At 38.6% G+C, this 14,728-nt stretch overlaps 1 protein-coding gene across 1 annotated transcript in view; it reads right to left on the bottom strand.

The window, feature by feature from the left end:
* Nucleotides 1–299: 299 nt before the first annotated feature.
* Hbs1 (translation elongation factor EF-1alpha (GTPase) HBS1) overlaps nucleotides 300–14,728 on the bottom strand; it is a 196,445-nt gene continuing 182,016 nt past the window's right edge. Inside the window, exon 10 of the transcript XR_013079581.1 lies at nucleotides 300–310. The gene's annotated coding sequence lies outside the window, so the exon portion shown is untranslated. The remainder of the gene's footprint in view (nucleotides 311–14,728) is intronic.

The raw sequence follows: 14,728 nt of genomic DNA, 5'->3' as shown, positions 1-14,728 counted from the left end.
TTGGAACGAGCACCTGGACAGGAAACTAAAGGACGCAGGATTCAACAGAAATGCAGTAGATCCATGCATATATGAATTAAGAAATGATTGGGGATTAGCGATACTAGCTGTTTACGTGGATGACATCCTGGTGGCCGCAGAAAACACAAAAATGAGCAAACATGTCAAAGTAATCTTAGAATCACATTTCGAAACAAAGTATCTGGGACTAGTTTCTAATTTGGTGGGAGTCAAATTTGACCGACTGAAGAATGGAGGAATGGCACTGTCTCAAAGTGAATATATTAATTTATTACTAAAGCGTTTTGGACTTCAGGATGCAAGAGAAGTAGCTACACCGATGAAAGTACGGCCCGATTACTTGAATGAGGTGGGCGAAATACAACCCAGAAAAGAGCTACCATTTAGAGAGTTAATCGGAGGACTATTATACGTATCACAGAGGACAAGGCCAGACATTTCCTTTGCCATAGGAAAACTAGCGCAACATTGTTCCCATTTTAATGAAACACACTGGAACGCTGCCAAAAGAATACTTAGATACTTGAAGGGCACTAAGGACAGGGTAATAACTTACTCGCGTTGAAACGCGCCGCTAGTTGCATATTCTGATGCTGACTGGGCAAGCGATTCAAAAACCAGAAGAAGCACAACTGGGTATGTCATCACCATGAGCGGAACACCAATAGTATGGAAAAGCACCAAGCAGACGGTGATAGCATTGAGCACCATGGAAGCCGAATATGTGGCAATGGCCGAATGCACAAGAGAGGTAACCTGGATTAAGCAGTTTTTAACGTCTTTAAACTTACAGGATACGAATCAACCTATTACTTTGTGGAGTGACAGTCAGGCAGCCATCGCACATGCTGAAAACTATATAGACAAATCCAGGACGAAACATATTTCAATAAAGCATCACTTCGTTAGAGAGAGAGTAATGGACAAGACGATTAAATTGCAATATACAGGGTGTTCGGCCACCCCTGGGAAAAATTTACATGAGCGATTCTAGAGGCCAAAATAAGACGAAAATCAAGAATACCAATTAGTTGATGGAGGCTTCGTTACAAAGTTATTAACGTTTAAAGTTCCGCCTGTAGAATGGCAATCTGCGTACAGCTGCGTTCGCGCGGAAGGTTGCGGCAGGCCAGTGCTAGTGGTTCTCACGCAGCATGAAAAATTCTACTTACCGACGCTATCGACAGCCTTAGATGTTTGTCCACTTATGGAAATGCGAACACCTTACGTTGAATAAGATTCAACCTGTCTTATGAAAATCCAGAAGGGCATATCAAAACTCGCCCGACGAGATTTTCACAGAGAAAGGGTGAATGTCACTTCCGATACCATAACGTTGTGCACAAAAATCACCCACTCACGATCATACACGCCCCACGATCGTCCACAATGTCCGCAAGTATCCACAAATAATCCTTTCAGGCACTAACCACTATGCAATTAAATAAACACGCACCGCGATTATGTTATTCGTGAGTGACTATGTGTACGTGCACCACGCTTGTTCCGAGTTACTTACGAATAGAAATGTTCTTAATTTTTCAAATACACTACAATTTAAAAATGTAAAATGGAATCGTAGGATAAATGAAATTTTCGCATCGATTTGCGTTCACGTCGAAGAATGTAACGATACTAGCAGCTGACTGTGCCATCGATCGACGAGGTTCTGAGAAACAAATGCCGAAAAGGACCCCGATTCTACGTCACTCGCCTCGCTTATCTCTCTCTCTCACACACACACATACACACAAACACATGCACTCTACACTCAGTGGAGACAAAGGGCAGCATTGGCACGTGTTCGGCCAGCTAGTCAGTCGTAAAAAAGAATCAGTCAAGACAGTTCACGCGACTCATTTTAGAGATATTTCATTCAGTTATGTATTATCGAGCATGTAAGAAATACAGTGATATAAACAATCAGCGAATACTTATTAAATTCCTTTTTACATTTTTAAATTAAAGTGTATTTGAAAAATTAATAACAGTTCTATTCGTAAGTAATTCTGGAGAATCGCGGTGCACGTACACATAGTTACTCACGAATAACATAATCGCGGTGCGTGTTCATTTAATTGCATAATGGTTAGTGCCTGAAAGCATTATTTTGTGGATACTTGCGGACAGTGTGGACAACTGTGGGGCGTGTATGATCGCGTGTGGGTGATTTTTGTGCACAACGTTATGGTATCGGAAGTGACATTCACCCTTTCTCTGTGAAAATCTCGTCAGGCGAGTTTTGATATGCCCTTCTGGATTTTCATAAGACAGGGTGAATCTTATTCAACGTAAGGTGTTCGCATTTCCATAAGTGGACAAACATCTAAGGCTGTCGATAGCGTCGGTAAGTAGAATTTTTCATGCTGCGTGAGAACCACTAGCACTGGCCTGCCGCAACCTTCCGCGCGAACGCAGCTGTACGCAGATTGCTATTCTACAGGCGGAACTTTAAACGTTAATAACTTTGTAACGAAGCCTCCATCAACTAATTGGTATTCTTGATTTTCGTCTTATTTTGGCCTCTAGAATCCCCCATTAAAATTTTTCCCAATGGTGGCCGAACACCCTGTATAAACACAACACGGAACGTTGCAGACCTATTAACAAAATCATTAAGTCCGAGAGTGCACAACGCACACCGAGGAGAGTTACTAAAAGTTCAACGGTTTAGTGTGGAATGAATGTACAAGGAATATCATTCCGAGGGGGGGTTCTGTAGAATATAGGAGTGTGGGGTCGCCGTCGGGCGCGATAGTCAGTTGTTTCCCAAGACGTTTTCTTCACGATAACTACGTATTGTTACTCATTAAATATACTTTATTATAAATTGTAAACCAACAGTAGGTCCGATAAGGTCATAACTATTAAGATAGGTAATAAGAATAGTGTAGTTAAGCCAGCATATACTATAGCGGAAGAAATCGCGACATCACCAGATCAGCCACAGATAATACCCGTGAGGGTCTCGATGCCTCCCATTGCCGAGACAGTACCGCGCGTAGCACAAAGTCCTGCAACAACAATGCAGTCTTCACTATTACCTGTTCCAGTGCCCAGCGCGGTACCTGGTACCACGCGATCCGGTAGGCGAGTCGGTAATTATTTAGATTACGGACGGTACTTCCGATTTCAATGATTTTTGAATATGTTATAGAAATCAACATTTTGAACAACTTTTTCCTATACATATAACCGCCGCTCGGCCTTAGTTTTCGAGGTATTTTCGAAAACCTGTCGGAACTAATACATTGAATTCTGCCTGCCGTGTGCATCCGTGTTACCTCTTACGCGTTAGTAAGCGATCGCCGTTTTTCTACTGTTTTGCAGGCAGCAGCACACCGACGGACACCAATCCATATACACATATAGTATAACGGGTGGGCTTAAAAATCAAATTTAATTAATTTTAGTGATTTTGAATCGAAGTTTATGTCTGGTCGCCGTTAGGCGACCAGAATATTACCTTAGACTCTAACCCAACCTAATTCATTGATTAGGAATATTAGATTAGGTTAGGTTAGGCTATTTTCCATTCCCGGCTGCCTCACGGCAGCCGGTACACGCGGGTTCAAATAAAAAATCGTAAAATCGTAAAATTAGTTAAATTTTATTTTTAAGCCCACCCGTTATATATGTGTATATGTATTGGTGTCCGTCGGTGTGCTGCTGCCTGCAAAACAGTAGAAAAGCGGCGATCGCATACTAACGCGTGAAGTGTAACACGGATGCACACGATTAGGCAGAATTTAATGTATTAGTTCCGACAGGTTTTCGAAAATATCTCGAAAACTAAGGCCGAGCGGCGGTTATATGTATAGGAAAAAGTTGTTTAAAATGTTGATTTCTATAACATATTCAAAAATCACCGAAATCGGAGGTACCGTCCGTAATCTAAATAATTACCGGCGAGTCAGATTTCCAGGTAGGTATCAAGCGGGATTTTCCTAATTTAAGTTAATTACTAGCGGGGGGTGGGGGCTGATGTAGCGACTTCGTCGCCACCACGCCTTCGTTAAAAGCAACATTTTATTGTAGGGGCTTGTACGAGCTCGGCCAGGGTCGAGGGGCGCACATGGCGACCATCGGTACAAGCCCGGGTTTTTCCCGGCGGCCAGAAACAATCACTGGCGTTGGCCATGCGGCCGAAACATTTTTCCCGCCGAATTTGGCGTCGATTTTGTAGGAAAAAGAAATACGCGCTATCCTTGCCCTAGGCCGGGTATAAAACCCCGGTAGGACAGAGGACTTCAGGCATTACAAACTTGCAACTTTCGTCGCGTACGTCACGAGTCGCTAGCGCGCTACTCCGCGAAACACTTGTATCAATACGCATTCTAAGCAAACGTTAAATAAACTCTGATGCTTCCACAGTTAAAAAATGGCGTGGATTGAGTAAATTATTACGATCCTTTCCTGTACTGATCCCCCACAATAGCTTCAACGACGAAATTAAATGTAAAGTCTGAGGACAGACCTGAGTCAGGATGGCCGAATGTTAGAAAATCGAAGTAAGCGAGTGGCTAACAATAAGACGGGATACATGCATGTTGTCAACGCACGACCCCTCTCAAGAAAAGTTCCTTGAGAGCAGGAGTGTCATAAAGAAACAAACAGTCACTCTGGCGAAGGCATTCACCTCAGGCTAGAAAGAAGACATTCTTGTAACGACCATCACCTTGTACGGACCAAATAAAGGACCGAGTTTTATTTTGAAAACGCCCACATTATTTTCCTGATTCTTACACGACAAAAAATCAAAACTTGTGAGTGCCAAAATTTTTGAAAATAAGGATTGCTTTTGCTCAAAAAAATGTTTAGATCACGTAGAATATAATGAAAGATAATCTAATGTTGATAATTGCTGGAAATTAATAGATTTTGAAACCCAGAATCTATATCTATATACTACTAGTGATGCGCACGAGACAAGATAAATCTTGATCGAGATTACTTGTACGATTCGAGATCGATATCGAGATCTCGACGAAATCAAGATTATTTAAAATTCTCGTCAAGATCTTGACGAGATCTCAACAAAATATTTTATTATTTAACCGATCGACAATACATATGACGTCGTGACTGCTGCGCTAAGAAATAACGCCACATACAATTTTGTTTATATTGTAAGTCGTTCCTCCTTTGATGGTAAGTCCCAACCGGCAGTCAGCAGGCCTTTTGTTTCTTTGTTTTTTATCTAGGCGCAATAAGTGCGCGCCGACAAAGATCGTACACGTACAGCGTGTATTAAACTTACAGTTAGTCAGGAAAACGTTGCCGGTTTTCGAACATGTTAAGAGAAGAGGTATAAGAGACAGACAGTTCAGCTGTGCCTTCCAAGAAAAACGTATTTTCAATACTAACAACCATGTCTAAACGTCAGAACTGCAAATTCATCAGACTCTGACAGTGGCGGTCGAGAAGAGCCTTCTATATCATCTTCTTCATCTACACCGCAAAGAACAAAACTTTTAATATATTATAATGTGGATGTAGATGATAAAAAAGAAAAGTTTGGAATATGCAAGTTATGCGAAACACAAAAAATAAAGAAAATCATAAAAATGAAACAATCGAACACCACCGAATTGAGAAGATATTTGTTACGTATGTCGAACGTTTCGTTCCCCAAATTTTCCTTGCCACTTGCGTGCATTAGGAAATCGCCCTGCTACTTATCTAACCTTTGAAATGGGGGTCATTCCGTTGCAATACAGCAACCCGTTAATTAATACAATTCGGAGAATACTGCACACGATAATTTCTAACGTACTTTTGAATCCGCTTCCACAGATTTTTTGGTATATAAACTCCGTGATTTCATTACTCTGGAGATCATAATCGTACAGTCACGTTTAGTGTCAACTCCACGTCTCTCGTTACGCGTATACGGTTTTTGATAGTTAGTTGTATTTCATGAGATCAGGCTACAGTACCCTTTCGTATAAATATTAAACCATATAGAATCCGTGAATCGGTATAAATTCTATTACGGCCTTTATTTTCAACTGACATACCCCCGCATCGCCAGTGCGTCAACACCGAGCAAGAACTATATAGATATTTATAATTATTCCTTGAACACGACATAAGATACACGAAACACTTGTATTTTACTTGTTGGTTTAAGAATATATCTACTTTCATTATTAAATCAGAGTTATCCAACTTCTTTAACCCATAATTATATAAAGCGATTATTATTAGTTAAACGCTCCCACAATAATATAACCTTACCGCTCGAGTTATATTACATTTAATAATTCAAAGTTACGAGATCAATTAACATATCCTAAATCCAAATACAAATTCTTACAACCTAGTGGCTCCTCGATTTCGCTTCGAGTTTGTCTGTGCGTCTTCCAACCTCCTAGCAGCTCCCCAATTTTGCATTAAGTTCGTCTGCGTCGTTATCAACTATCCTAGCAGCTCCCCGATTTCGTATCGGGTTCGTCACGCGCACTGCACGGCCCCGGCTCGTAACACATTTAAAAATTACTCACAGAAAAGAATTTAATAAATTGTACGGATCCACTTCACAATCAAATAATCAGCAACTTTTACATTTTCTGCAAAAGAAGATAATTTTAGTAAAATATAAATGAATGTATATACGCATGAGGTGTTGTATATACAAATAATTAAAAAATCATGCAAATTAACAAGCACGATTTGATAAAGTGAATAACACGTGAAAAGAGTACAGCTATTGTTAGATATTTTTTCCAAATACCACTCACGGTTAATTTTGTTAAAAGATATTTTGTTTCTACGTAAATTACATATTGCACATTTGACTCAACAAAATTGTCATGTATTTAATCTGAGATTATGTATATAAGAAAAAATATTTGTAGTTTTCAAAATTTGCATACTAAAACTCTCTTTACCGTTTATAAGCTTTTTATTTTTATTTTATTTACGTTAACCTTAATAACCATTTTATAATTAAATTAAAATTTCCCTACAGACTTAATATATCATTTTATTGAGATTTATAAATTAGGTTGCTTACATTCTTTTTATAACGTTCATAAATAACATTTATTTATTAATAAAAATTAATAAAAATAAATATCATTTATTTTTAATATCAAGTTCAGGCTTCATGTAGCAATATTAGCTTCACAGAAAAAATAGTACAATGGTTGGCAATAAAATATTTGCCGTTCAATTTTTTTGATGATACTGCCACAGAACTTTTTTACTGCATTAAATTCTAACATTGAGTATCCTAAACACGATACTATGAAAAGGAGTGTATTGGAAATATTTGAAAAGAAGAAATATGCAGTAATCAATATACTGAAAACTAATAAATCCAAGATTTCCTTCACGGTCGATGGTTGGACGTCCATTGGAAACTACAGTCCATAGTTTTAGACTTCGTACCATCCAACAGAGCCCACACTGGCAAGGACATAGCAATGTTGTTCTACAATTCTTTAAAAAACTTCAATATTGAGTCGAAGATTCAAAGTAATATCACATACAGTTGCAAACAATGAAATTGTATCGTTTAAATTTGTAATTTCTCGATTTTACATCTCGATTTTTTATTTTCTCGAAACAAAATACTGTTTACGGATAATAAAAAAATGTTGAAAATTATTTAACAATTTTGCTAAAGTAGATGCGGTGATCATAGGTATCGTCTTGGACAATGTTGCTAGCAATACTGTATTTATTCGAGAGCTAAGTTAATTTTACAAGGTGAAGGTATCGATTTCGACTGTGAAGATTGTCATTTTCGATACTTTGCGCATATCTTAAACTTGGGAGTTCAATTCAGTTCAGTTCAGGATATGCTGAAAAGTACATGCACCATAACTGGCACCAAGTTTTTGTCGCCAAAGATCGATGTGTGTACACGCTGGAACTCGATTCATGATATGGTCAAAGTTGCATTATTGTTGAAGCCTGCACTGATTAGTCTGTTTCAAAGTAATACTGCATTTCACGTGTATTTACTATCCGAAGAGGAACGGTGTTTGTGGTCAGAAATTTCTAAACCATTTTAAAACTGTATCTACTCTTCTTGAAGGTGACAACTATGTATTATTACCGCACGTTATAGTAGTATTCAATATGCTTTTAGATAATATCGAAAATAAGATGCGAACTTTAAACCGTACTGATAAATTGTTCAATGCATACCAAGCTGGTCGAGATAAATTACGTAAACATTATTATAAATCTAACTGGATTTACTGTATTAGCCTCGTACTAGATCCGAGGTACAAAATTGAAAGTTTTAATGCCACAACATGGGGAAAAGAAATGAAAGATCAAAGCATTAAAAAATTTGAAGATTTGTATAAGAACAAATATTTTATTTCTTCAGATACATAGCTCCCGAAATAATGATTTGCCTAAATCCTCGACTGATTATGACGATGACATTGGTATGAGTGTTGTATATGAGAAATCTGTCAGCGATTTAAATTGGACAAATGAATTAACAAAATACTATAACACAAGAAGAGCGGACAAGGATGTTGACATACTGTCATCAAGAGTATCCCTATTTATCAACAATGGCTCGGGACTTCCTAGGAACGCCAGCCACGTCTGTTCTAGCGGAACGTTTATTTTCTAAGGCTGGTTTAATGATACGCAAGCACCGTAACCCGCTAACTGCTAAATCTGCCAGGTCATTAATATGCCTGAATTCGTGGTATATCTCAAACTTACACGCATTATTGTAATAAATTTTGATAAATTTATTTACTATTATTTTACATAAATAAATTTTGATAAAATTTATTTACTTTTGTATTTTTACTTACTACAAGACCTTTGTCTACAATTTTAATATAAAATTACTTATTGAAAACTTATTGTTCATATTATTTTAGGAGTTACATTTATAAAATTGAATTATAAAATTGTAACGCGACATAATAGTTTAGTATAGAAATAAGGACGACGACGCAGCGTTCGCCGAAACGAAGCTATACCGCGCCCGTAGTTTTACATAGTTTTACGTAGGATAGAAATAACGATGTGGTTTTTGCCGAAAACCCAGGTCATTGCTAAAAATAGTTGGGCCCCAACCAATCAGCGACGACCAGGTCAGCGCTAGCGCGCATCCCCAAGTATAAATACGGGCCCTCCGGCCCATGATTGTCAATCGCTACCCGACTTCGTACAAAGAAGATCCCCAGTGCCGGCTCCTACGCGAGTGTGCTAAGCTGCGGGAAAACTACTTGTCATCCAGTCGGGTGCCCTCGCCAGGAAAAGCTCCTCAATGCCGGCTCCTATGCGGGCGTGCCAAGCTGTAGGAGAGCGCCCACAAACCCTTACGGGAATATCAGCAGAACCTCGCGTTCGCCGCGGCTAAGCGCCCCTACGAGACACGGTACGCAGTACCTACGCGGAGCGTCGCCACCGGTCTCCTAGGGCCTGCGCCCTCGCCCAGACGACGATCATCCGTCGCCGGCAACGGATCTGCCGCCGGAGTTTTGTAACGAGCAACGACGAATAAACTTACAAATCCGCCCTTGGGTTTTGACTCTACTTTCCAGCGAAGTCTTGGTGCCCCTTTAATTGCCTACACCCTCTCCCCGTAACACTCTCCTCTTCCTCCCAATACATCCCCGCGACTCACCCCATCCCTTACAAAATGCAAATATGTAAACATATACAGGGTGTTTTATGTAACATAGGAGAGCTACAAGACATCCAGTAAAATTATTATTAACTTCTGAAGATGTGTAAATAATTGGCAATAACTTTTGTAACTAATTTTCTGTCGACAGTAGAGACCTTACAACTTTCAAGTTTTTTAAAAAAAGATTAAGGTAGGAACACCAAGTATATATAGTATACAGTAATATATACTTTTTTGCTAAAATTTTAACAGATCTTGGCATATTTTGAACTATATTTTGTATCGCCAATCTTGTCAAGACCTCGTCGAGATTGAGATCGAGATCGAGATCATATATTCGAGATTCTCGAAAATTGGAGATCGATAGCATGTTTCGAGATTTTTCGAAATCGCGGAAATCTCGTCTCGTCTCGTCTCGTGCGTATCACTATGTACTACAGTTCATCAACGACTAATAAAACAAGGGCGGCCCAGAACTTTTGAAAGACCTATGAGAAAATGCAGCTACAAATATTTTCTGTTAAGAAATAATAATTCAGAAGTGTCGGTTTGCTGTAAGTTTTTTTTAGATACATTTAAAATTTCTGTAGGGCGGTTAACTCGCTTTGAATGCTGAAACACCTGGAACTGATCGTCGTGGGAAGATGCCTGGATGGAGTCGAGCGTGAGCTACCGTCGAGCACGGACGTGTTTATATTATTGTCCTGGTTCAGATTGCGAGCGATACGCGAGTGTTCGTTTAAAGTTTGTGAGAGAGAAGGAAAGTGTTTCTGGCTTCAGGGGCACTCTTCCACGTATAGAAAACAACCATGAATCCGAATGTACCAAAAACCTACGCACAAATGGCTCAACAAGTATATTTTCCGACTAAAGAACAGGCAATAATAATTGATTCCATTGAAGGAATCTCTATTCAGGAGTACACAGTGGCAGTGGGAAAGCTAACGGATCCAAAAAATATTAGATTTGTATCTCGCATTTCACATGGACGAGTTTGCATGTACTTGAATAGTAAGGAGATAGCTGACAAACTTACTGATAGTAATGCTAAAGTAAACATTGATCCGCATGTTCTTGGAATACGACCGTTAATTACAAAAGCTAAAAGAATAATATTGTCAAACGTGTGCCCAATAATCCCCCACAGCTTAATTGAAAACGAACTAGACAAGCTCAAAATCAAGTTAAGCTCGCAGATAACATTTATCAGAGCAGGAATGAGTAACCCTAACTACAGTCACGTGCTAAGCTTCAGAAGACAAATGTTTATACAGCCTGAAGACGTTTCTAAATTACCGGAAACTCTGAAAATTAATTATGATGATACAGTTTACTGGATTTATCTATCAACGGAGAAGTTAATATGTTTTTTATGCCATGAAGAGGGGCATCTCGCTAGATACTGTAAAACAATAGATTCCACAAACAATAGTAGCGCTATAGGGATTTCAAAACCTGAAGAAAATATGCAAACAAATATACAGGCAGTCACTCATGTTATAGAAAAAGATTCAGGGCGAAACACTACCGAATGCTCGACTGCAACTATAGAGCCGAATTTTACAATCCTCTCCATGCCTCCTCCAGCATATAACAAAAGACCTCTTTCTCTATCTTCTATTATCAGTTCAGATCAAGGTTTTGAAGGAAATAAGGCCGCCAAAACAACACACGATAGCCAAACTAATACTGTTAAAAAATTGAAAAAATCTGGTTCATCTGAAATTACTTTGGACGACGTGACAAGACAATTACTTCCTACTAAAGATTATATTCTGGCTAACCTACAGAAATTTCCACTTGATTTCAAACGCATCACTAATTTTTTGCTAGATACCTACGAAAACTCAGATTCTCCAGGTATTGCTATTAACTACACTAAAGATATACATGCCCTCGCAAATATGCTAACAGAAATTAAGGGCCATCTTACAGAACGATCCTTGAAAAGTCGAGTAACTAGAATAGTTAAACGTTTACGCACTCCAGAACTGCAAATACAGGGTGAATCGAGCGATGATTCATATTCTACCGATGACCCTCAATTAAAAGCATTATCTGATTCTGCGCAATATTACAATAAATGAGCCCCAGCGACCCAGATATACGAACAATAAGAATAATCAATCTCTTAAGATACTTTTTTGGAATGCTAGAAGCGTGCGCCAGAGACTATCTGAAATTGGAAAAATATTGACAAATGTTGATATACTCATTTGCGTTGAATCATGGCTTACAGAACAACATGCTATTCACTTTCCCGGCTTCTTAACATACAGAAAGGACAGAACCCATTCAAGAGGAGGTGGTACTTTTATACTTATACGTAAATACCTAGCGTATAAAGAAATATGTAATCTGAAGACACCGGACACCGCTACTGAAATTTGTGGTCTACGCATAAATAACATAAATCCCCCCCTGCAACTTCTAGTTTGCTACAGAGCTCCAGGAAATATTCTCACTCAAGATCAATGGGACCTTATTCTACAAAATATAGAATTGAATAGCAGCTCCTTACAATTAGGAGATTTTAACTCTCATAATAAAAACTGGAACTGCAGTTACACAGACACAAATGGGGCACGTTTGGAAAAAGCCATAGAAACACACGATCTATTTCTACACAATAATGACTCGTTCACGCACGTCGACATATATCATAACACAAAATCTAACCTCGACTTAATCTTCTCTACTATAAATATTTCAGATAAATTAGATCACAAAGTATGTGACGAGACGTGGGGATCTGATCACTTCCCTATATGGATTAATGTAGCTGTAGAAAAGGAAACCTACAGCAAAAAGACCTTTAAGCTAAAGTCAGTTCGTACTGACTGGTCCATATATACAACAAAACTTGAAGCTTGTTATTCTAAATTTCTTCTATCTAACTACAATCAACTGGCACCTCATGAAAAATATAGAATGTTTGTGGAAAAAATTACGGAAGCTATAGAATCTAGTACACCGTGGAGAAGAAACTACAATTCAAGGAATAGTAAAAATCCTGTTCCCTGGTGGGATGCTGACTGTGACAGAGCTCGAAGACATCGACGCGCATCATATAAAAAGTGGGAACATACGGGTAACCTAGAAGATCTAATAATTTATAAAAAAAACGTAGCCACAGCTAAAAAAGTCTTTAAAAAGAAAAAGAGAGAGTCTTTTAAAAAATTCGCTGAAAGCATAAATCTACAAACAGATCCTAGCTATGTGTGGAACAAGTGCAGGATCTTTAAAAATAAATGGGTCAAAATAAGTCCTCAGCATTGGGTGGAAAACCACCAAGATAAAAGTAAAATTGAAGAAGCTATTAATAAAATAAGTCCCCCGTGGGTCTTAACGAACCCCAACTGGCTACCTCCACATCAACAAAACGAATTTTTTGAGGCTCAATTCAACTTCACGGAATTCATTGTTGCACTGGAGCATAAAAAAGTTAACTCAGCTCCAGGAATGGATGGAGTTGACTATGAAATGTTAAAAAACTTACCGGTCAAGTTTAAATTACTATTGTTGGACATTTACAATCAGATGTTTGTACAAAGTGATTATCCCAAAAGTTGGAAAAATTCCTTTGTCCACCTCATCAAAAAAGCAGACGGTAAAAGCTTGCGCCCCATCTCGCTTACTTCCTGTGTGTCCAAACTCTTCGAAACTCTCATCCAAAATCGACTACAATGGTGGGCTGAACACCACAATCTCATACCAAGCAACCAACAAGGATTTAGGAGAGGCAGATCATGTATCGACAATGTGCTTAGTTTGGCAGTCAAAGTGGAAGAAGCTTTTGCAGAAAGGAAAGAAGTCCTCGCGGCCTTCCTCGATGTCCAAGGAGCTTTCGATAACTGGCCTATATAGGCTGCTCATCAACTATTCTTAGATTCGTTAAATTTATTACACATGAAAGGTACATGCATACTGACTTCCTAGGTGAAAATTATAGACTCTTTCATAAAGGTGTTCCCCAAAGAGGTGTTCTTAGTCCAATTTTATATGTGATCTATGTCTCAAACATTAATGCAAACCTACCCAAAAATGTAGTAATTTCACAATTTGCTGATGACACAGCACTCTATTTAAAAACTGCTTCTACCAAGAGGGGAAAGAAAGAAAGTTCTTGAAAAAGCCATTCAAACTGTTGAAAAAAATCTATATTATCTAGGCCTAACACTTACCTTTAAACTACGTATATTCACTTTAACCAAAAAAGAATAATGCCCGGAAGTTCAGAAATAATAATCGGAGGCCGTAACATAAAATCCAGCGCAACCGTCCGTTTCCTCGGTATATCATTCGACTATAAACTTTTTTTTGCCCCTCAGGTTGATCAGATACAAGGTAGATGCTTTAAATCTCTCAACATTATTAAATTTTTGAGAGGTACCTGGTGGGGATGTTGCCCCAATACACTGATTACATTGTATAAGAGTTATGTGCGTTCTATTATCGATTATGGCTCCTTCATTTACTTCCCCAGAAATAAAATTCTGTTAGAAAAACTCGAAGCAATACAGAATTCAGCAGTTAGAATTGCTCTTGGTTACCGCAGAAGCACTCCAAAGAATATCCTATTAGCAGAATCTAAACTAATTTCTATCCGGGAACGTGCAAAACTTTTATGCAACTTGTTTTTGACAAAGGCGCTAACTAACAACAATTCCTACACCCATCAAGCTGTAAAAAGCTATCCTAGAGTAACAAAAAATAGACAACCGAGATCCAAGTCAATCCTTAATTTGTGTATCCCACGCGTACTAGAGGCTACTAAATACATTAGTAATCAAGATAACTGCAGTATTTACTCCTGCAGTTTCGAAACATTAATGACCGTGGTTTCTGTTGATACTGTGCTGGGCCATGAGCTAAAGACTTCAGGGCACCCCAATGAAATACTAGCGGAACTCATAAAAAGCAGTAATGCGCTATCCATTTACACAGATGGAAGCAAAATTTCAGGCAACAATTGTGTCGGTGCAGCATGCTGGTGTCCCGAGATGAATACTGAAATCATTATAAGTATAAACAAGTTCGCTTCTGTGTTCACGGCCGAGTGTATTGCGCTAAGCCATGCCCTAGACATTG

Source organism: Colletes latitarsis, chromosome 4 (genome assembly GCF_051014445.1).
Source record: "Colletes latitarsis isolate SP2378_abdomen chromosome 4, iyColLati1, whole genome shotgun sequence".
NCBI classification, from domain to species: Eukaryota; Metazoa; Arthropoda; class Insecta; order Hymenoptera; family Colletidae; genus Colletes; species Colletes latitarsis.
The sequence above is the reverse complement of the archived record's forward strand: the minus strand, read 5'-3'. Positions and strand labels throughout refer to the sequence as shown.